The following is a 25,978-nucleotide window of genomic DNA, read 5'->3' as shown; positions in this document are numbered from 1 at the left end:
TGATCGAGCCACTGAGATCTATAAAGAATTCTGATCAAGAAAGAGATCTAGGGGTGGTTTTAGATAGAAAACTATAACCTGAGGATCATATTAAGAACATTCTGCGAGGGGCCTATGCTACACTTTTTAACTTTAGAATTGCTTTTAAATACATAGGTCAAAAAGTTTTAAAAGTTTTAAAAGTTTTTTAAACCTCTCGTGTATCATGAGTGTGTTAAAGCATCAGATGGTGCATTCAGATGATGAATATTACCTAGTTCCTTCATCTGGGAAGAATGAACACATATTGGTGCATTCGGATGATAAAAACTAACTACTGTAGTTTAATTGATCAACAGACTGTATATCATATGCAGACTGTATGTGGATCTGCGGGCCACTCCAAACAACAGCCTGGTGGACCAAGCTCCACCAGGGCTAAAGCACAAAGTGATATAGATGTGATAGAGAAACTAGGTCAAATGGAGGAGTAGGTCTGTATATTAAACAGCACCTGACGTGCACAGAGCTACTAAACTCAATGTGGTGGTAGAGTGGTGGGGGGGGGGGGGGAAACATTGCAGAAAAAAACAAAAATACAATTTGGTCAACAAAACAGCATTAATAAAGTGTGAAAATAAACTCGAGTAAATTTTTTTAACTACTCTCGACAGTGAAGAAAAACAAATATTCAGACGATTTGTGTTAGAATCATTAATCTTACACTTTCGGTCATATTCAACAACACAAATACATACACACACATTCCTGTTGCTGTAGCAAGTGAAGAATTACACACACAGATCACAATAACGTGATGCATCAAATGAACAAATCCACAAGGGCCGTGACGAGGATTCGAACCTGCGTCCGGGAGCATCCCAGACACTGCCTTAATCGACTGAGCTACAACAGGGTAAAAGGGTTGAAACCGAAGTTCTACTGAACTTACTGGATCCCATAGCCTCTCCGAGGCACAAACCAGGCTTTTACACAAACCCCCCCCCCCTGCACCCGAGCTATGTCAACAGGCCGTTCTCCCTCTTCGCCCTTCCGAATGCACCATATCAGTAAATTTTTTAATAATCTTTTAAAAATAGTAAATGCCACTATTTTTGCAAAATTATTACGAGATCTATTATTCTATAGAATAATGCATATAAATGCATATATGCATATAAATACAAAACATAAATACAAAACAAGTAAATGTAAATAATTTTACCTTGCACCTAGATCCACCAAGCCTGTATGGCGCGCGTTTCAGTACTTCGGAAATCTAGAACTATCTTGAATCTCTAATCTGCAATGAAACAATACATATTATTGCACTTACCAAAACATGGATGAATGTAGAAAATACAGAACTATTAGCTGAATATCAAATAAATGGATTTAATCTATTTCACACAGATAGATATATTACACCGTGTATATTAGGTAATACCTAACATACACGCCTCCACACACACTACATTTGAAATGTAGTCTCAAAAAGACTACATTTCAACAGCAAAGATTACTCCATAAAAAAATATTTAAATTATTGACCAACATGAGAGAGGGTTAGCCAACATGAGGGTTGTGTTGATTGCCTGAAAATATTTAAATTGTGTAATGTATTGAATGGCATTTTTCAAGTTACAACATTTTTTAAATTACTGAACTAGGTTCTAGGCTTTGCTAGGCTTAATTCAATTATTACAGATAAGCCTAACCTAGCCTAGAACCCAGTGGGTTTTCTTCCTATTGGGGAGTGTTGTACATGCCTCGCCTCCACATACACACTAGCACAGCCAGGCCTCGCCTCCACATACACACTAGCACAGCCAGGCCTCGCCTCCACATACACCAGCACTGCCAGGCCTCGCCTCCACATACACACTAGCACAGCCAGGCCTCGCCTCCACATACACACTAGCACAGCCAGGCCTCGCCTCCACATACACCAGCACTGCCAGGCCTCGCCTCCACATACACCAGCACTGCCAGGCCTCGCCTCCACATACTCACCAGCACAGCCAGGCCTCGCCTCCACATACACCAGCACTGCCAGGCCTCGCCTCGCCTCCACATACACCAGCACTGCCAGGCCTCGCCTCCACATTTAAACCAACCAAGCCCACAAATACGTTAACATGGACCAGCATTACACCGTCTAACATACTCTGTCAGATGTAACAACTAAATTTGTGAATTCAAGACCAAATCTATTGTATAACACAGTGTTAGTACGAGAAAAACATTACTTACATTCGAAGCCGTGTTTTAAAATGGCGGCGGTCTTGTACTGACGCTCCAAACTGTGTGTTCGTTTGCGTATGATGAACGTGTGACAATTTACTACAACAATTATTTAATTATTCTTATTCTTTATTTTAATATTTTTAGGGTACATGAAATTTCAAACTTATTTGCACACAATAATATAATTGCATTGTCATAACCTTTATATATTACGGAAAATACGATGACATGAACGAAGTCAAAGTGAAGTTGAAGTCAAAGTCATTCGCCGAACGTATTAGTCATTTTTTTTCTCCCAAACGATAGGGGTAACAAATCCACAGAGAATATAAATGTACAGTAAAGTCAATTTTATTCAGGAAAGTACATACATAGTTGATTTACAAACATAATGTTGGATTTATAGATAGAGCTAGTGCATACAATACCTAAAGCCACTATAGTAGGCCTATAGCATTTCAGGCAACCGGGCAGTATATATGGACCCCTTACTCAAATCTCTGAATATGTTAGATATTAAGTCCCTGCACATACTCTCATGTGTATTTTATATATATAAAACGCTGCACTGTAATGTCAATCCTGACCTTAAAAGCTTCCTAGAAGGTTGTAACAGATCCCATGAGCACCACACCAGAAACAAATACCTATTTGATATTCCAAGAGTACGACTTAGTCAAACTAGAAATGCTTTACAAATCAAGAGACCTCGAATGTGGAATGACCTTCCCAATTATGTTAAAAACTGTACCTCTCCCAACCAGTTTAAGATAAATAAAGATAAATTTATAAGTTAAGAAAAATTCCACAAATCAACAACCCTGTTACTGACCCTGTATTTACCCAAGTCTTTCCTAAATCTAAACTTATCCAATTTATACCCATTGTTTCGTGTTCTATCTTGTGTTGACAATTTTAATACCCTATTAATATCCCCTTTGTTATATCTATTCAGGAAATTGTGGTTGATCTCGAACCCATTGATAATGTGACGACTTATACAGAATTTTGTAACTATATCATCAAGATTGTAACCAGCTTAGCTAAATGTAGTGTGGGGTTCAGTCCCTAAGCCCATATATGTGCCTCTCTAACCATTTAGGTTACAGGGCAAAAACATAAAAACAAAGGTAACTGCAGAAGGCCTATTGGCCCATACCAGGCAGCTCCTATCTATAACAGATAAACACTAAGTACTACCTAATTAACTCAATGTAACCTACCAACCTAACCCCCAAAATGTCAATCCATATCTTTTATTTTAAACAATGCTGTTTTGTTGACCAAATTGTATTTTTACTCTTTTTCTGTCATGTTTCTCCCACCCCTGTTTTTTCCCTTTTTTCTTATTTTTTCTCAACATAATTCATACTTTAATTATGCGGATCAGGACATCACCTGATCAAACACATCAAACATCGTTTGACCACCATCAAACACACACATTTCGTGTGTGTTTGACGCTCACTGATATGTACCAGCGTTGTTTTATATATGGTGCTATTCTATCTTACGCTTTGTTGCTCTTTTTTACCTACGGGCTCATAGAACATTCTATTGCGAAAACATTGGCACAAAAATGAATGACGTACATACAATAATAATGTCAGGACAGTGATATAATTATAAACTTTCAAAGCACTGTATCGCCCATGTGTCGTCTTGTCACCAATACTGGGTAACAGTTCCGCCACTTCCCACACTCTTGCGGGTGGGCAGCGACCATTATTCTACGTTTATATTCATATCACCGTGTTGGGAATTTCATTGCGAGTACATTGATACCAAAATTAACGCTGTAGGACAAGTGTGGAAGTGATAACAATCCCAAGAGTAAAAACATTTTGTTGCTCTTGGGCACTCAAGGCGAGTCATCTACGTAGGTATTTATTGGGTGCTGGTATTCATATAACTTTTGGTGACCGTTTTTGCTGATTTTCTTCTAGAGAATGTTATTGCGAACACGTTGGTACCAAAATGAAATACATAGCTCGAGAACTAAGGTCAGGAGAGTAAAAAGAGTATACACATTTTTGTTTTGACGCTTAATTAAGGTTATTGTGAGTACTCATCGCCTGCCTAGAAACTGGAACTAGTAATTCCATCTATCATACATATCATACAAGAGGAGCCACACATCTATGGATCATCCAATAAAATCAGCAGACTTCTAGATGTTACTACTGCTCGGCTTAGACTCGGTTACAAGTATCTCTGGGAATTCTCATTATCTGCTGATGTAGACCTGACCAAATGTAAACTGTGTCAACAAAATTATTCGCACACCCTCCGTCACTATGTGATGGAGTGCGAAAAGATACATGAATTTAGAGACAATTCTATAACCAATGTTCCAGCGATGTGTCAATATTTCATTCAAAATGATCTGCTACCAGAAATTTTAGCCAAATATCCCCAGTTTGCTAACTGTAGATAACAACTAAGTGATTGTAACCTATCCACCGCTGCCCACTGGATGGGGGACGGTGTGCAGGACAAACATATAAATTTTGATACTAGCTCTCCACATATGTCAGTTGCTTAATTTAGAACCTGTACTTGAGGTCGATCTCGAACCCATTGTTGATGTGATGACTTATATTGAATTTTGTAACTAGCTCATCAAGATTGTAACTTGCTTAGCTAAATGAATTGTGGGGTTCAGTCCCTGAGCCCATTATGTGCCTCTGTAACCCTTTCCACAACCGCCCACAAGATGGGTATGGGGTGCATAATGGGGTGGGGTGTCTTGGCCAAACGTGCCACATCAAAACCACAAGTTGACATTGAATGTGAATTAACAATGAGACAAGTAAGATTTATACTAATACATTTATACTAACTCTGTTGAGCGTTGACCATTTATACATCAAATCTGTTGATGTGAGCACTTTAGTTTAGTCTGCCGTTTAAAGAAAAAAAGAGCATATCAATGGTATATCACAGAAAACGAATTTATCATAAACTCATGTATTTGTCTTATCATATTGAACTGCATTCATATTTTTAATATATAACAATATGAATATACAAATTTCTGTAAATCCCCTACCTTGTTGGAATCTGTGGAAATGAATGAGCAAATGTGCTGGCTGAAGGCGCTGAAGGAAACCACATTGGTTTCATTTTGGATACAAATGTCCATGGAAATTCAAAATGGAAACTAATTATATAGTTGAACCTGCAGAGACGAGTTTAAGAATCTGTGTTGAGAGTGATGGACACAGCCTTCACAATTATACTTCAGAGAATGTAAACATCTAAGAGTCATTAGAAATATGTGTAGAATAATAAACCGTACATTGTTTGAGTTAGGGAAAACACCATTTGTGATATATAGATACTATAGCTGTTCCTAAAGATTCACCCTTTTTTGCACCAGCAAGATAACATATAAGATTTTAAGAGTTGACGAATGTTAATATTCTTGTTTGATAAACTGTGAACTTGAGACATAGTTAATAAGAACATATTAACGCAACAAAATGTTTTCAGAATCCTTAACACCACTTTCCAACAACTTATATAATTTATATAAATTATTTTAGAGAATAATACATAAATTATATATTTAAACATGATATAGTGTTTAGTGGAATGTATAAGGAGTCAAATTGTGTTAAAAAGAGCAATTTTTAGAAAATTTGGAAAAATACTTTTTTCTGTTCAAATTATAACTAAATGGATTATAAAGGTTTCACTCAGCCAATATATATCATTCACAATTTATTAATGAATTTTACAAAAAAACACCATAAATTTTATATTTAAACATGTAAAAACTATTTGTTTTACATTTGGAAGAAAATAATTGTAGAAAAACAATTTATAATTAAACCTTTGTGTTTGGATTTTTTGAGTAAAAGTTTCTCAAAGGCTTTCCTGCACCATTCTCAATGCAAATCATTCCCACACCTATGGCAAGAGATAGGCGAACGTTGTGTAGATGATTTGTGTTTGCTGGGAAGTACTGAAATCGGCGTTTGGTCGCATTTGTCCCAATCCGCCCTGCAATTTTCAAAATATCCCAAACATCCAAATTTCGAGGCCTGAGCCATATTTTGGAGCCAAATTCTGGCTCTCTGCACGTATTCGCAGTTTGATATTACGGCTTTTTATACCCAACATATGCCAAGTACTGAGAGCGGCAGTGAGTCACATTTTGCACAAACTCCCCTGCAGTCTTCAAAACATCCCAAACATCCCAATTTCGAGGACTGAGCCACATTTTGGAGCCAAATTCTGGCTCTCTGCAAGTATTCGCAGTTTGAAATTTCGAATTTTTATACCCAACATATGCGAAGTACTGAAAGCAGCGTTTGATCACATTTGTCCAAACCCCCTGCAGTTTTCAAATAATCACAAACACCCCAATTTCGAGGCCTGAGCCATATTTTGGAGCCAAATTCTGGCTCTATGCATGTATTCGCAGTTTGATATTACGACTTTTTATACCCAACATATGCCAAGTCCTGAAAGGGGCAGTGAGTCACATTTTGCACAAACTCCCTTGCAGTTTTCGAAATATCCCAAATATCCTAATTTCGAGGCCTGAGCCATATTTTGGAGCCAAATTCTGGCACTCTGCACGTATTCGCACTTTGAAATTACGACTTTTTTATACCCAGCATATGCGAAGTACTGAAAGCGGCGTTTGGTCACATTTGTCCCAAACCTCCCTGCAGTTTTCAAAATATCCCAAGCATCCCAATATCGAGGCCTGAGCCATATTTTGGAGCCAAATTCTGGCTCTCTGCACGTATTCGCAGGTTGAAATTACGACTTTTTTTTACGAAACATGTGCAAAGTAATGAAAGCGGCGTTTGGTCATATTTGTCCCAAACCCCCCCTCAGTTTTCAAAATATCCCAAACATTCCAATTTCGAGGCCAGAGCCATATTTTGGAGCCAAATTCTAGCTCTATGCACGTATTCGCAGTTTGAAATTACGACTTTTTATACCCAACATATCCTAAGTCCTGAAAGAGGCAGTGAGTGAAATTTTGCACAAACTTCCCTGCAGTTTTCGAAATATCCCAAATATCCCAATTTCGAGACCTTAGCCATATTTTGGAGCCAAATTCTGGCTCTCTGCACGTATTCGCAGTTTGAAATTTTGACTTTTTATACCCAACATATGCCAAGTACTGAGAGCGGCAGTGAGTCACATTTTGCACAAACTCCCCTGCAGTTTTCAAAATATCCCAAATATCCCAATTTCGAGGCCAGAGCTATATTTTGGAGCCAAATTCTGGCTCTCTGCACGTATTCGCAGTTTGAAATTACGACTTTTTATACCCAACATATGCCAAGTACTGAAAGCGGTGTTAGGTCACATTTATCCCAAACCTCCCTGCAGTTTTCAAAATATCCTAAACATCCCAATTTCGAGGCCTGAGCCATATTTTGGAGCCAAATTCTGGCTCTCTGCACGTATTCGCAGTTTGATGTTACGACTTTTTATACCTAACATATGCAAAGTACTGAAAGCTGCATTGTATACCATTTTGAACAAACTCTCCTGCAGTTTTCAAAATATCCCAAACATCCCAATTTCGAGGCCTGAGCCATTATTTGGAGCCAAATTTGGGCTCTATGCACGTATTCGCATTTTGAAATTATGAATTTTTATACCCAACATATACCAAGTACTGAAAGCGGCGTTTGGTCACATTTGTCCCAAACCCCCCCCCCCCCCTGCAGTTTTCAAAATATCCCAAAAATACCAATTTCGAAGCCTGAGCCATATTTTGGAGCCAAATTCTGGCTCTATGCACGTATTCGCAGTTTGAAATTATTAATTTTTATACCCAACATATGCCAAGTCCTGAGAGCGGCAGTGAGTAACATTTTGCACAAACTCCCCTGCAATTTTCAAAATATCCCAAATATCCCAATTTCGAGGCCTGAGCCATATTTTGGAGCCAAATTCTGGCTCTCTGCACGTATTCGCAGTTTGAAATTGCGACTTTTTTATACCCAACATATACCAAGTACTGAAATCGGCGTTTGGTCACATTTGTCCCAAACCTCTCTGCAGTTTTCAAAATATCTCAAACTTTGCAATTTCGAGGCCTGAGTTATATTTTAGAGCCAAAATCTGGCTCTCTGCACGTATTTGCAGTTTGATATTACAACTTTTTATACCCAATATATGCCAAGTCCTGAGAGCGACAGTGAGTAACATTTTGCACAAACTCCCCTGCAATTTTCAAAATATCCCAAATATCCCAATTTCGAGGCCTGAGCCATATTTTGGAGCCAACTTCTGGCTCTCTGCACGTATTCGCAGTTTGAAATTGCGACTTTTTTATACCCATCATATGCCAAGTACTGAAATCGGCGTTTGGTCACATTTGTCCCAAACCTCTCTGCAGTTTTCAAAATATCCCAAACATTCCAATTTCGAGGACTGAGTTATATTTTAGAGCCAAATTCTGGCTCTCTGCACGTATTCGCAGTTTGATAATACGACTTTTTATACCCAATATATGCCAAGTACTGAAAGCGGCAGTGAGTCACATTTCGCACAAACTCCCCTGCAGTTTTGGAGTCAAATTCTGGCTCTCTGCACGTATTCGCAGTTTGAAATTACGATTTTTTTTTCGAAACATATGCAAAGTAATGAAAGTGGCGTTTGGTCATATTTGTCCCAAACCCCCCCAAAATTTTCAAAATATCCCAAACATCCCAATTTCGAGGCCTGAGCCATATTTTGGAACCAAATTCTGGCTCTATGCACGTATTCGCAGTTTTAAATTTTGACTTTTTATTCCCAACATATGCCAAGTACTGAAAGCGGCAATGAGTCACATTTTGCCCAAACTCCCCTGCAGTTTTCAAAATATCCCAAATATCCCAATTTCGAGTCCTGAGCTATATTTTGGAGCCAAATTCTGGCTCTCTGCACGTATTCGCAGTTTAAAATTACGACTTTTTATACCCAACATATGCCAAGTACTGAAAGCGGCGTTAGGTCACATTTGTCCCAAACCTCCCTGCAGTTTTCAAAATATCCTAAATATTCCAATTTCGAGGCCTGAACCATATTTTGGAGCCAAATTCTGGCTCTCTGCACGTATTCGAAGTTTGATATTAGGAATTTTATACCTAACATATGCCAAATACTGAAAGCGGCAGTGAGTCACATTTTGCACAAACTCCCCTGCAGTTTTTAAAATATCCCAAATATCCCAATTTCGAGTCCTGAGCCATATTTTGGAGCCAAATTCTGGCTCTCTGCTTGTATTCGCAGTTTGAAATTACGACTTTTTTATACCCAACATATGCGATGTACTGAATGCTGCGTTTGGTCATATTTGTCCCAAACCTCCCTGCAGTTTTCAAAATTTTCCAAACATCCAAATATCGAGGCCTGAGCCATATTCTGGAGCCAAATTCTGGCTCTCTGCACGTATTCGCAGTATGAAATTACGACTTATTATACCCAACATAAGCCAAGTACTGAAAGCGGCATTGTATACCATTTTGCACAAACTCTCCTGCAGTTTTCAAAATATACCAAACATCCCCAATTCGAGGCCTGAGCCATATTTTGGAGCCAAATTCGGGCTCTATGCACGTATTGGCAGTTTGAAAATATGAATTTTTATACCCAACATATGCCAAGTACTGAAAGCTGCGTTTGGTCACATTTGTTCAAAACCCCCCCTGCAGTTTTCAAAATATCCCAAAAATCCCAATTTCGAAGCCTGAGCCATATTTTGGAGCCAAATTCTGGCTCTATGTACGTATTCGCAGTTTGAAATTATAAATTTTTTTACCCAAAATATGCCAAGTCCTGAAAGCGGCTGTGAGTGATATTTTGCACAAACTCCCTTGCAGTTTTCGAAATCTCCCAAATATCCCAATTTCAAGGCCTGAGCCATATTTTGGAGCCAAATTTTGGCTCTCTGCTCGTGTTTGCAGTTTGAAATTACGACTTTTTTATACCCAACATATGCCAAGTACTGAAATCGGCGTTTGGTCACATTTGTCCTAATCCGCCCTGCAATTTTCAAAATATCTTAAACATCCCAATTTCTAGGCCTGAGTTATATTTTGGAGCCAAATTCTGGCTCTCTGCACGTATTCGCAGTTTGAAATTGCGCCTTTTTTATACCCAACATATGCCAAGTACTGAAAGCGTCGTTTGGTCACATTTGTCAAAATCCCTCCTGCAGTTTTCAAAATATCCCAATCATCCCAATATGGAGGCCTGAGCCATATTTTGGAGCCAAATTCAGACTTTGTGCACGTATTCGCAGTTTGAAATTACGACTCTTCATACCCAACATATGCCAAGTCCTGAAAGCGGCAGTGAGTGAATTTTTGCACAAACTCACCCGCAGTTTTCGAAATATCCCAAATATCCCAAATTCAAGGCCTGAGTCATATTTTGGAGCCAAATTTTGGCTCTCTGCACGTGTTGCCAGTTTGAAATTACGACTTTTTTATACCCAACATATGCCAAGTACTGAAATCGGCGTTTGGTCGCATTTGTCCCAATCCGCCCTGCAATTTTCAAAATATCCCAAACATCCAAATTTCGAGGCCTGAGCCATATTTTGGAGCCAAATTCTGGCTCTCTGCACGTATTCGCAGTTTGATATTACAGCTTTTTATACCCAACATATGCCAAGTACTGAGAGCGGCAGTGAGTCACATTTTGCACAAACTCCCCTGCAGTTTTCAAAACATCCCAAACATCCCAATTTCGAGGACTGAGCCACATTTTGGAGCCATATTCTGGCTCTCTGCAAGTATTCGCAGTTTGAAATTTCGAATTTTTATACCCAACATATGCGAAGTACTGAAAGCGGCGTTTGATCACATTTGTCCAAACCCCCTGCAGTTTTCAAATAATCACAAACACCCCAATTTCAAGGCCTGCGCCATATTTTGGAGCCAAATTCTGGCTCTATGCATGTATTCGCAGTTTGATATTACGACTTTTTATACCCAACATATGCCAAGTCCTGAAAGGGGCAGTGAGTCACATTTTGCACAAACTCCCTTGCAGTTTTCGAAATATCCCAAATATCCTAATTTCGAGGCCTGAGCCATATTTTGGAGCCAAATTCTGGCACTCTGCACATATTCGCACTTTGAAATTACGACTTTTTTATACCCAGCATATGCGAAGTACTTAAAGCGGCGTTTGGTCACATTTGTCCCAAACCTCCCTGCAGTTTTCAAAATATCCCAAGCATCCCAATATCGAGGCCTGAGCCATATTTTGGAGCCAAATTCTGGCTCTCTGCACGTATTCGCAGGTTGAAATTACGACTTTTTTTTACGAAACATATGCAAAGTAATGAAAGCGGCGTTTGGTCATATTTGTCCCAAACCCCCCCGCAGTTTTCAAAATATCCCAAACATTCCAATTTCGAGGCCAGAGCCATATTTTGGAGCCAAATTCTGGCTCTATGCACGTATTCGCAGTTTGAAATTACGACTTTTTATACCCAACATATCCTAAGTCCTGAAAGCGGCAGTGAGTGAAATTTTGCACAAACTTCCCTGCAGTTTTCGAAATATCCCAATTTCGAGGCCTTAGCCATATTTTGGAGCCAAATTCTGGCTCTCTGCACGTATTTGCAGTTTGAAATTTTGACTTTTTATACCCAACATATGCCAAGTACTGAGAGCGGCAGTGAGTCACATTTTGCACAAACTCCCCTGCAGTTTTCAAAATATCCCAAATATCCCAATTTCGAGGCCAGAGCTATATTTTGGAGCAAAATTCTGGCTCTCTGCACGTATTCGCAGTTTGAAATTACGACTTTTTTATACCCAGCATATGCGAAGTACTGAAAGCGGCGTTTGGTCACATTTGTCCCAAACCTCCCTGCAGTTTTCAAAATATCCCAAGCATCCCAATATCGAGGCCTGAGCCATATTTTGGAGCCAAATTCTGGCTCTCTGCACGTATTCGCAGGTTGAAATTACGACTTTTTTTTACGAAACATGTGCAAAGTAATGAAAGCGGCGTTTGGTCATATTTGTCCCAAACCCCCCCCTCAGTTTTCAAAATATCCCAAACATTCCAATTTCGAGGCCAGAGCCATATTTTGGAGCCAAATTCTAGCTCTATGCACGTATTCGCAGTTTGAAATTACGACTTTTTATACCCAACATATCCTAAGTCCTGAAAGAGGCAGTGAGTGAAATTTTGCACAAACTTCCCTGCAGTTTTCGAAATATCCCAAATATCCCAATTTCGAGACCTTAGCCATATTTTGGAGCCAAATTCTGGCTCTCTGCACGTATTCGCAGTTTGAAATTTTGACTTTTTATACCCAACATATGCCAAGTACTGAGAGCGGCAGTGAGTCACATTTTGCACAAACTCCCCTGCAGTTTTCAAAATATCCCAAATATCCCAATTTCGAGGCCAGAGCTATATTTTGGAGCCAAATTCTGGCTCTCTGCACGTATTCGCAGTTTGAAATTACGACTTTTTATACCCAACATATGCCAAGTACTGAAAGCGGTGTTAGGTCACATTTATCCCAAACCTCCCTGCAGTTTTCAAAATATCCTAAACATCCCAATTTCGAGGCCTGAGCCATATTTTGGAGCCAAATTCTGGCTCTCTGCACGTATTCGCAGTTTGATGTTACGACTTTTTATACCTAACATATGCAAAGTACTGAAAGCTGCATTGTATACCATTTTGAACAAACTCTCCTGCAGTTTTCAAAATATCCCAAACATCCCAATTTCGAGGCCTGAGCCATTATTTGGAGCCAAATTCGGGCTCTATGCACGTATTCGCATTTTGAAATTATGAATTTTTATACCCAACATATACCAAGTACTGAAAGCGGCGTTTGGTCACATTTGTCCCCCCCCCCCCCTGCAGTTTTCAAAATATCCCAAAAATACCAATTTCGAAGCCTGAGCCATATTTTGGAGCCAAATTCTGGCTCTATGCACGTATTCGCAGTTTGAAATTATTAATTTTTATACCCAACATATGCCAAGTCCTGAGAGCGGCAGTGAGTAACATTTTGCACAAACTCCCCTGCAATTTTCAAAATATCCCAAATATCCCAATTTCGAGGCCTGAGCCATATTTTGGAGCCAAATTCTGGCTCTCTGCACGTATTCGCAGTTTGAAATTGCGACTTTTTTATACCCAACATATACCAAGTACTGAAATCGGCGTTTGGTCACATTTGTCCCAAACCTCTCTGCAGTTTTCAAAATATCTCAAACTTTGCAATTTCGAGGCCTGAGTTATATTTTAGAGCCAAAATCTGGCTCTCTGCACGTATTTGCAGTTTGATATTACAACTTTTTATACCCAATATATGCCAAGTCCTGAGAGCGACAGTGAGTAACATTTTGCACAAACTCCCCTGCAATTTTCAAAATATCCCAAATATCCCAATTTCGAGGCCTGAGCCATATTTTGGAGCCAACTTCTGGCTCTCTGCACGTATTCGCAGTTTGAAATTGCGACTTTTTTATACCCATCATATGCCAAGTACTGAAATCGGCGTTTGGTCACATTTGTCCCAAACCTCTCTGCAGTTTTCAAAATATCCCAAACATTCCAATTTCGAGGACTGAGTTATATTTTAGAGCCAAATTCTGGCTCTCTGCACGTATTCGCAGTTTGATAATACGACTTTTTATACCCAATATATGCCAAGTACTGAAAGCGGCAGTGAGTCACATTTCGCACAAACTCCCCTGCAGTTTTGGAGTCAAATTCTGGCTCTCTGCACGTATTCGCAGTTTGAAATTACGATTTTTTTTTCGAAACATATGCAAAGTAATGAAAGTGGCGTTTGGTCATATTTGTCCCAAACCCCCCCAAAATTTTCAAAATATCCCAAACATCCCAATTTCGAGGCCTGAGCCATATTTTGGAACCAAATTCTGGCTCTATGCACGTATTCGCAGTTTTAAATTTTGACTTTTTATTCCCAACATATGCCAAGTACTGAAAGCGGCAATGAGTCACATTTTGCCCAAACTCCCCTGCAGTTTTCAAAATATCCCAAATATCCCAATTTCGAGTCCTGAGCTATATTTTGGAGCCAAATTCTGGCTCTCTGCACGTATTCGCAGTTTGAAATTACGACTTTTTATACCCAACATATGCCAAGTACTGAAAGCGGCGTTAGGTCACATTTGTCCCAAACCTCCCTGCAGTTTTCAAAATATCCTAAATATTCCAATTTCGAGTCCTGAACCATATTTTGGAGCCAAATTCTGGCTCTCTGCACGTATTTGAAGTTTGATATTAGGAATTTTATACCTAACATATGCCAAATACTGAAAGCGGGAGTGAGTCACATTTTGCACAAACTCCCCTGCAGTTTTTAAAATATCCCAAATATCCCAATTTCGAGTCCTGAGCCATATTTTGGAGCCAAATTCTGGCTCTCTGCTTGTATTCGCAGTTTGAAATTACGACTTTTTTATACCCAACATATGCGATGTACTGAATGCTGCGTTTGGTCATATTTGTCCCAAACCTCCCTGCAGTTTTCAAAATTTTCCAAACATCCAAATATCGAGGCCTGAGCCATATTCTGGAGCCAAATTCTGGCTCTCTGCACGTATTCGCAGTATGAAATTACGACTTATTATACCCAACATAAGCCAAGTACTGAAAGCGGCATTGTATACCATTTTGCACAAACTCTCCTGCAGTTTTCAAAATATACCAAACATCCCCAATTCGAGGCCTGAGCCATATTTTGGAGCCAAATTCGGGCTCTATGCACGTATTGGCAGTTTGAAAATATGAATTTTTATACCCAACATATGCCAAGTACTGAAAGCTGCGTTTGGTCACATTTGTTCAAAACCCCCCCTGCAGTTTTCAAAATATCCCAAAAATCCCAATTTCGAAGCCTGAGCCATATTTTGGAGCCAAATTCTGGCTCTATGTACGTATTCGCAGTTTGAAATTATAAATTTTTTTACCCAAAATATGCCAAGTCCTGAAAGCGGCTGTGAGTGATATTTTGCACAAACTCCCTTGCAGTTTTCGAAATCTCCCAAATATCCCAATTTCAAGGCCTGAGCCATATTTTGGAGCCAAATTTTGGCTCTCTGCTCGTGTTCGCAGTTTGAAATTACGACTTTTTTATACCCAACATATGCCAAGTACTGAAATCGGCGTTTGGTCACATTTGTCCTAATCCGCCCTGCAATTTTCAAAATATCTTAAACATCCCAATTTCTAGGCCTGAGTTATATTTTGGAGCCAAATTCTGGCTCTCTGCACGTATTCGCAGTTTGAAATTGCGCCTTTTTTATACCCAACATATGCCAAGTACTGAAAGCGTCGTTTGGTCACATTTGTCAAAATCCCTCCTGCAGTTTTCAAAATATCCCAATCATCCCAATATGGAGGCCTGAGCCATATTTTGGAGCCAAATTCAGACTTTGTGCACGTATTCGCAGTTTGAAATTACGACTCTTCATACCCAACATATGCCAAGTCCTGAAAGCGGCAGTGAGTGAATTTTTGCACAAACTCACCCGCAGTTTTCGAAATATCCCAAATATCCCAAATTCAAGGCCTGAGTCATATTTTGGAGCCAAATTTTGGCTCTCTGCACGTGTTGCCAGTTTGAAATTACGACTTTTTTATACCCAACATATGCCAAGTACTGAAATCGGCGTTTGGTCGCATTTGTCCCAATCCGCCCTGCAATTTTCAAAATATCCCAAACATCCAAATTTCGAGGCCTGAGCCATATTTTGGAGCCAAATTCTGGCTCTCTGCACGTATTCGCAGTTTGATATTACAGCTTTTTATACCCAACATATGCCAAGTACTGAGAGCGGCAGTGAGTCACATTTTGCACAAACTCCCCTGCAGTTTTCAAAACATCCCAAACATCCCAATTTCGAGGACTGAGCCACATTTTGGAGCCATATTCTGGCTCTCTGCAAGTATTCGCAGTTTGAAATTTCGAATTTTTATACCCAACATATGCGAAGTACTGAAAGCGGCGTTTGATCACATTTGTCCAAACCCCCTGCAGTTTTCAAATAATCACAAACACCCCAATTTCAAGGCCTGCGCCATATTTAGGAGCCAAATTCTGGCTCTATGCATGTATTCGCAGTTTGATATTACGACTTTTTATACCCAACATATGCCAAGTCCTGAAAGGGGCAGTGAGTCACATTTTGCACAAACTCCCTTGCAGTTTTCGAAATATCCCAAATATCCTAATTTCGAGGCCTGAGCCATATTTTGGAGCCAAATTCTGGCACTCTGCACATATTCGCACTTTGAAATTACGACTTTTTTATACCCAGCATATGCGAAGTACTTAAAGCGGCGTTTGGTCACATTTGTCCCAAACCTCCCTGCAGTTTTCAAAATATCCCAAGCATCCCAATATCGAGGCCTGAGCCATATTTTGGAGCCAAATTCTGGCTCTCTGCACGTATTCGCAGGTTGAAATTACGACTTTTTTTTACGAAACATATGCAAAGTAATGAAAGCGGCGTTTGGTCATATTTGTCCCAAACCCCCCCGCAGTTTTCAAAATATCCCAAACATTCCAATTTCGAGGCCAGAGCCATATTTTGGAGCCAAATTCTGGCTCTATGCACGTATTCGCAGTTTGAAATTACGACTTTTTATACCCAACATATCCTAAGTCCTGAAAGCGGCAGTGAGTGAAATTTTGCACAAACTTCCCTGCAGTTTTCGAAATATCCCAATTTCGAGGCCTTAGCCATATTTTGGAGCCAAATTCTGGCTCTCTGCACGTATTTGCAGTTTGAAATTTTGACTTTTTATACCCAACATATGCCAAGTACTGAGAGCGGCAGTGAGTCACATTTTGCACAAACTCCCCTGCAGTTTTCAAAATATCCCAAATATCCCAATTTCGAGGCCAGAGCTATATTTTGGAGCAAAATTCTGGCTCTCTGCACGTATTCGCAGTTTGAAATTACGACTTTTTATACCCAACATATGCCAAGTACTGAAAGCGGTGTTAGGTCACATTTATCCCAAACCTCCCTGCAGTTTTCAAAATATCCTAAACATCCCAATTTCGAGGCCTGAGCCATATTTTGGAGCCAAATTCTGGCTCTGCACGTATTCGCAGTTTGATGTTACGACTTTTTATACCTAACATATGCAAAGTACTGAGAGCTGCATTGTGTACCATTTTGAACAAACTCTCCTGCAGTTTTCAAAATATCCCAAACATCCCAATTTCGAGGCCTGAGCCATTATTTGGAGCCAAATTCGGGCTCTATGCACGTATTCGCATTTTGAAATTATGAATTTTTATACCCAACATATACCAAGTACAGAAAGCGGCGTTTGGTCACATTTGTCCCAAACCCCCCCCCCTGCAGTTTTTAAAATATCCCAAAAATACCAATTTCGAAGCCTGAGCCATATTTTGGAGCCAAATTCTGGCTCTATGCACGTATTCGCAGTTTGAAATTATGATTTTTTATACCCAACATATGCCAAGTCCTGAGAGCGGCAGTGAGTAACATTTTGCACAAACTCCCCTGCAATTTTCAAAATATCCCAAATATCCCAATTTCGAGGCCTGAGCCATATTTTGGAGCCAAATTCTGGCTCTCTGCACGTATTCGCAGTTTGAAATTGCGACTTTTTTATACCCAACATATACCAAGTACTGAAATCGGCGTTTGGTCACATTTGTCCCAAACTTCTCTGCAGTTTTCAAAATATCTCAAACATTGCAATTTCGAGGCCTGAGTTATATTTTAGAGCCAAAATCTGGCTCTCTGCACGTATTTGCAGTTTGATATTACAACTTTTTATACCCAATATATGCCAAGTCCTGAGAGCGGCAGTGAGTAACATTTTGCACAAACTCCCCTTCAATTTTCAAAATATCCCAAATATCCCAATTTCGAGGCCTGACCAATATTTTGGAGCCAAATTCTTCCTCTTTGCACGTAATCGCAGTTTGAAAATTCGACTTTTTATACCCATCATATGCCAAGTACTGAAAGCAGCAGTGAGTCACATTTCGCACAAACTCCCCTGCAGTTTTGAAAATATCCCAAATATCCATATTTCGAGGCCTGAGCCATATTTTGGAGTCAAATTCTGGCTCTCTGCACATATTCGCAGTTTGAAATTACGACTTTTTTTTACGAAACATATGCAAAGTAATGAAAGTGGCGTTTGGTCATATTTGTCCCAAACCCCCCCCAAAATTTTCAAAATATCCCAAACATCCCAATTTCGAGGCCTGAGCCATATTTTGGAACCAAATTCTGGCTCTATGCACGTATTCGCAGTTTGAAATTACGACTTTTTATACCAAACATATCCTAAGTCCTGAAAGTGGCAGTGAGTGAAATTTTGCTCAAACTTCCCTGCAGTTTTCGAAATATCCCAAATATCCCAATTTCGAGGCCTTAGCCATATTTTGGAGCCAAATTCTGGCTCTCTGCACGTATTTGCAGTTTGAAATTTTGACTTTTTATACCCAACATATGCCAAGTACTGAGAGCGGCAGTGAGTCACATTTTGCACAAACTCCCCTGCAGTTTTCAAAATATCCCAAATATCCCAATTTCGAGGCCAGAGCTATATTTTGGAGCAAAATTCTGGCTCTCTGCACGTATTCGCAGTTTGAAATTACGACTTTTTATACCCAACATATGCCAAGTACTGAAAGCGGTGTTAGGTCACATTTATCCCAAACCTCCCTGCAGTTTTCAAAATATCCTAAACATCCCAATTTCGAGGCCTGAGCCATATTTTGGAGCCAAATTCTGGCTCTCTGCACGTATTCGCAGTTTGATGTTACGACTTTTTATACCTAACATATGCAAAGTACTGAAAGCTGCATTGTGTACCATTTTGAACAAACTCTCCTGCAGTTTTCAAAATATCCCAAACATCCCAATTTCGAGGCCTGAGCCATTATTTGGAGCCAAATTCGGGCTCTATGCACGTATTCGCATTTTGAAATTATGAATTTTTATACCCAACATATACCAAGTACTGAAAGCGGCGTTTGGTCACATTTGTCCCAACCCCCCCCCCCCCCCTGCAGTTTTTAAAATATCCCAAAAATACCAATTTCGAAGCCTGAGCCATATTTTGGAGCCAAATTCTGGCTCTATGCACGTATTCGCAGTTTGAAATTATGAATTTTTATACCCAACATATGCCAAGTCCTGAGAGCGGCAGTGAGTAACATTTTGCACAAACTCCCCTGCAATTTTCAAAATATCCCAAATATCCCAATTTCGAGGCCTGAGCCATATTTTGGAGCCAAATTCTGGCTCTCTGCACGTATTCGCAGTTTGAAATTGCGACTTTTTTATACCCAACATATACCAAGTACTGAAATCGGCGTTTGGTCACATTTGTCCCAAACTTCTCTGCAGTTTTCAAAATATCTCAAACATTGCAATTTCGAGGCCTGAGTTATATTTTAGAGCCAAAATCTGGCTCTCTGCACGTATTTGCAGTTTGATATTACAACTTTTTATACCCAATATATGCCAAGTCCTGAGAGCGGCAGTGAGTAACATTTTGCACAAACTACCCTGCAATTTTCAAAATATCCCAAATATCCCAATTTCGAGGCCTGAGCCATATTTTGGAGCCAACTTCTGGCTCTCTGCACGTATTCGCAGTTTGAAATTGCGACTTTTTTATACCCATCATATGCCAAGTACTGAAATCGGCGTTTGGTCACATTTGTCCCAAACCTCTCTGCAGTTTTCAAAATATCCCAAACATTCCAATTTCGAGGACTGAGTTATATTTTAGAGCCAAATTCTGGCTCTCTGCACGTATTCGCAGTTTGATAATACGACTTTTTATACCCAATATATGCCAAGTACTGAAAGCGACAGTGAGTCACATTTCGCACAAACTCCCCTGCAGTTTTGGAGTCAAATCCTGGCTCTCTGCACGTATTCGCAGTTTGAAATTACGACTTTTTTTTACGAAACATATGCAAAGTAATGAAAGTGGCGTTTGGTCATATTTGTCCGAAACCCCCCCAAAATTTTCAAAATATCCCAAACATCCCAAATTCGAGGCCTGAGCCATATTTTGGAACCAAATTCTGGCTCTATGCACGTATTCGCAGTTTTAAATTACGACTTTTTATACCAAACATATCCTAAGTCCTGAAAGTGGCAGGGAGTGAAATTTTGCTCAAACTTCCCTGCAGTTTTCGAAATATCCCAAATATCCCAATTTCGAGGCCTGCGCCATATTTTGGAGCCAAATTCTGGCTCTCTGCACGTACTCGCAGTTTTAAATTTTGACTTTTTATTCCCAACATATGCCAAGTACTGAAAGCGGCAATGAGTCACATTTTGCCCAAACTCCCCTGCAGTTTTCAAAATATCCCAAATATCCCAATTTCGAGTCCTGAGCTATATTTTGGAGCCAAATTCTGGCTCTCTGCACGTATTCGCAGTTTGAAATTACGACTTTTTATACCCAACATATGCCAAGTACTGAAAGCGGCGTTAGGTCACATTTGTCCCAAACCTCCCTGCAGTTTTCAAAATATCCTAAATATTCCAATTTCGAGGCCTGAACCATATTTTGGAGCCAAATTCTGGCTCTCTGCACGTATTCGAAGTTTGATATTAGGAATTTTATACCAAACATATGCCAAATACTGAAAGCGGCAGTGAGTCACATTTTGCACAAACTCCCCTGCAGTTTTTAAAATATCCCAAATATCCCAATTTCGAGTCCTGAGCCATATTTTGGAGCCAAATTCTGGCTCTCTGCTTGTATTCGCAGTTTGAAATTACGACTTTTTTATACCCAACATATGCGATGTACTGAATGCTGCGTTTGGTCATATTTGTCCCAAACCTCCCTGCAGTTTTCAAAATTTTCCAAACATCCAAATATCGAGGCCTGAGCCATATTCTGGAGCCAAATTCTGGCTCTCTGCAAGTATTCGCAGTATGAAATTACGACTTATTATACCCAACATAAGCCAAGTACTGAAAGCGGCATTGTATACCATTTTGCACAAACTCTCCTGCAGTTTTCAAAATATCCCAAACATCCCCAATTCGAGGCCTGAGCAATATTTTGGAGCCAAATTCGGGCTCTATGCACGTATTGGCAGTTTGAAAATATGAATTTTTTAACCCAACATATGCCAAGTACTGAAAGCTGCGTTTGGTCACATTTGTTCAAAACCCCCCCTGCAGTTTTCAAAATATCCCAAAAATCCCAATTTCGAAGCCTGAGCCATATTTTGGAGCCAAATTCTGGCTCTATGTACGTATTCGCAGTTTGAAATTATAAATTTTTATACCCAACATATGCCAAGTCCTGAAAGCGGCTGTGAGTGATATTTTGCACAAACTCCCTTGCAGTTTTCGAAATCTCCCAAATATCCCAATTTCAAGGCCTGAGCCATATTTTGGAGCCAAATTTTGGCTCTCTGCTCGTGTTCGCAGTTTGAAATTACGACTTTTTTATACCCAACATATGCCAAGTACTGAAATCGGCGTTTGGTCACATTTGTCCTAATCCGCCCTGCAATTTTCAAAATATCTTAAACATCCCAATTTCTAGGCCTGAGTTATATTTTCGAGCCAAATTCTGGCTCTCTGCACGTATTCGCAGTTTGAAATTGCGCCTTTTTTATACCCAACATATGCCAAGTACTGAATGCGTCGTTTGGTCACATTTGTCAAAATCCCTCCTGCAGTTTTCAAAATATCCCAATCATCCCAATATGGAGGCCTGAGCCATATTTTGGAGCCAAATTCAGACTTTGTGCACGTATTCGCAGTTTGAAATTACGACTCTTCATACCCAACATATGCCAAGTCCTGAAAGCGGCAGTGAGTGAATTTTTGCACAAACTCCCCTGCAGTTTTCGAAATATCCCAAATATCCCAAATTCAAGGCCTGAGTCATATTTTGGAGCCAAATTTTGGCTCTCTGCACGTGTTGCCAGTTTGAAATTACGACTTTTTTATACCCAACATATGCCAAGTACTGAAATCGGCGTTTGGTCGCATTTGTCCCAATCCGCCCTGCAATTTTCAAAATATCCCAAACATCCAAATTTCGAGGCCTGAGCCATATTTTGGAGCCAAATTCTGGCTCTCTGCACGTATTCGCAGTTTGATATTACAGCTTTTTATACCCAACATATGCCAAGTACTGAGAGCGGCAGTGAGTCACATTTTGCACAAACTCCCCTGCAGTTTTCAAAACATCCCAAACATCCCAATTTCGAGGACTGAGCCACATTTTGGAGCCAAATTCTGGCTCTCTGCAAGTATTCGCAGTTTGAAATTTCGAATTTTTATACCCAACATATGCGAAGTACTGAAAGCGGCGTTTGATCACATTTGTCCAAACCCCCTGCAGTTTTCAAATAATCACAAACACCCCAATTTCGAGGCCTGAGCCATATTTTGGAGCCAAATTCTGGCTCTATGCATGTATTCGCAGTTTGATATTACGACTTTTTATCCCCAACATATGCCAAGTCCTGAAAGGGGCAGTGAGTCACATTTTGCACAAACTCCCTTGCAGTTTTCGAAATATCCCAAATATCCTAATTTCGAGGCCTGAGCCATATTTTGGAGCCAAATTCTGGCACTCTGCACATATTCGCACTTTGAAATTACGACTTTTTTATACCCAGCATATGCGAAGTACTTAAAGCGGCGTTTGGTCACATTTGTCCCAAACCTCCCTGCAGTTTTCAAAATATCCCAAGCATCCCAATATCGAGGCCTGAGCCATATTTTGGAGCCAAATTCTGGCTCTCTGCACGTATTCGCAGGTTGAAATTACGACTTTTTTTTACGAAACATATGCAAAGTAATGAAAGCGGCGCTTGGTCATATTTGTCCCAAACCCCCCCGCAGTTTTCAAAATATCCCAAACATTCCAATTTCGAGGCCAGAGCCATATTTTGGAGCCAAATTCTGGCTCTATGCACGTATTCGCAGTTTGAAATTACGACTTTTTATACCCAACATATCCTAAGTCCTGAAAGCGGCAGTGAGTGAAATTTTGCACAAACTTCCCTGCAGTTTTCGAAATATCCCAAATATCCCAATTTCGAGGCCTTAGCCATATTTTGGAGCCAAATTCTGGCTCTCTGCACGTATTTGCAGTTTGAAATTTTGACTTTTTATACCCAACATATGCCAAGTACTGAGAGCGGCAGTGAGTCACATTTTGCACAAACTCCCCTGCAGTTTTCAAAATATCCCAAATATCCCAATTTTGAGGCCAGAGCTATATTTTGGAGCAAAATTCTGGCTCTCTGCACGTATTCGCAGTTTGAAATTACGACTTTTTATACCCAACATATGCCAAGTACTGAAAGCGGTGTTAGGTCACATTTATCCCAAACCTCCCTGCAGTTTTCAAAATATCCTAAACATCCCAATTTCGAGGCCTGAGCCATATTTTGGAGCCAAATTCTGGCTCTCTGCACGTATTCGCAGTTTGATGTTACGACTTTTTATACCTAACATATGCAAAGTACTGAAAGCTGCATTGTGTACCATTTTGAACAAACTCTCCTGCAGTTTTCAAAATATCCCAAACATCCCAATTTCGAGGCCTGAGCCATTATTTGGAGCCAAATTCGGGCTCTATGCACGTATTCGCATTTTGAAATTATGAATTTTTATACCCAACATATACCAAGTACAGAAAGCGGCGTTTGGTCACATTTGTCCCAAACCCCCCCCCCCCTGCAGTTTTTAAAATATCCCAAAAATACCAATTTCGAAGCCTGAGCCATATTTTGGAGCCAAATTCTGGCTCTATGCACGTATTCGCAGTTTGAAATTATGAATTTTTATACCCAACATATGCCAAGTCCTGAGAGCGGCAGTGAGTAACATTTTGCACAAACTCCCCTGCAATTTTCAAAATATCCCAAATATCCCAATTTCGAGGCCTGAGCCATATTTTGGAGCCAAATTCTGGCTCTCTGCACGTATTCGCAGTTTGAAATTGCGACTTTTTTATACCCAACATATACCAAGTACTGAAATCGGCGTTTGGTCACATTTGTCCCAAACTTCTCTGCAGTTTTCAAAATATCTCAAACATTGCAATTTCGAGGCCTGAGTTATATTTTAGAGCCAAAATCTGGCTCTCTGCACGTATTTGCAGTTTGATATTACAACTTTTTATACCCAATATATGCCAAGTCCTGAGAGCGGCAGTGAGTAACATTTTGCACAAACTCCCCTTCAATTTTCAAAATATCCCAAATATCCCAATTTCGAGGCCTGACCAATATTTTGGAGCCAAATTCTTCCTCTTTGCACGTAATCGCAGTTTGAAAATTCGACTTTTTATACCCATCATATGCCAAGTACTGAAAGCAGCAGTGAGTCACATTTCGCACAAACTCCCCTGCAGTTTTGAAAATATCCCAAATATCCATATTTCGAGGCCTGAGCCATATTTTGGAGTCAAATTCTGGCTCTCTGCACATATTCGCAGTTTGAAATTACGACTTTTTTTTACGAAACATATGCAAAGTAATGAAAGTGGCGTTTGGTCATATTTGTCCCAAACCCCCCCCAAAATTTTCAAAATATCCCAAACATCCCAATTTCGAGGCCTGAGCCATATTTTGGAACCAAATTCTGGCTCTATGCACGTATTCGCAGTTTGAAATTACGACTTTTTATACCAAACATATCCTAAGTCCTGAAAGTGGCAGTGAGTGAAATTTTGCTCAAACTTCCCTGCAGTTTTCGAAATATCCCAAATATCCCAATTTCGAGGCATTAGCCATATTTTGGAGCCAAATTCTGGCTCTCTGCACGTATTTGCAGTTTGAAATTTTGACTTTTTATACCCAACATATGCCAAGTACTGAGAGCGGCAGTGAGTCACATTTTGCACAAACTCCCCTGCAGTTTTCAAAATATCCCAAATATCCCAATTTCGAGGCCAGAGCTATATTTTGGAGCAAAATTCTGGCTCTCTGCACGTATTCGCAGTTTGAAATTACGACTTTTTATACCCAACATATGCCAAGTACTGAAAGCGGTGTTAGGTCACATTTATCCCAAACCTCCCTGCAGTTTTCAAAATATCCTAAACATCCCAATTTCGAGGCCTGAGCCATATTTTGGAGCCAAATTCTGGCTCTCTGCACGTATTCGCAGTTTGATGTTACGACTTTTTATACCTAACATATGCAAAGTACTGAAAGCTGCATTGTGTGCCATTTTGAACAAACTCTCCTGCAGTTTTCAAAATATCCCAAACATCCCAATTTCGAGGCCTGAGCCATTATTTGGAGCCAAATTCGGGCTCTATGCACGTATTCGCATTTTGAAATTATGAATTTTTATACCCAACATATACCAAGTACTGAAAGCGGCGTTTGGTCACATTTGTCCCCCCCCCCCCCTGCAGTTTTTAAAATATCCCAAAAATACCAATTTCGAAGCCTGAGCCATATTTTGGAGCCAAATTCTGGCTCTATGCACGTATTCGCAGTTTGAAATTATGAATTTTTATACCCAACATATGCCAAGTCCTGAGAGCGGCAGTGAGTAACATTTTGCACAAACTCCCCTGCAATTTTCAAAATATCCCAAATATCCCAATTTCGAGGCCTGAGCCATATTTTGGAGCCAAATTCTGGCTCTCTGCACGTATTCGCAGTTTGAAATTGCGACTTTTTTATACCCAACATATACCAAGTACTGAAAGCGGCGTTTGGTCACATTTGTCCCAAACTTCTCTGCAGTTTTCAAAATAT

The sequence above is a fragment of the Procambarus clarkii genome, chromosome 30 (genome assembly GCF_040958095.1).
Source record: "Procambarus clarkii isolate CNS0578487 chromosome 30, FALCON_Pclarkii_2.0, whole genome shotgun sequence".
Lineage (NCBI taxonomy): Eukaryota > Metazoa > Arthropoda > Malacostraca > Decapoda > Cambaridae > Procambarus > Procambarus clarkii.
Note: the sequence above shows the minus strand (reverse complement) of the source record.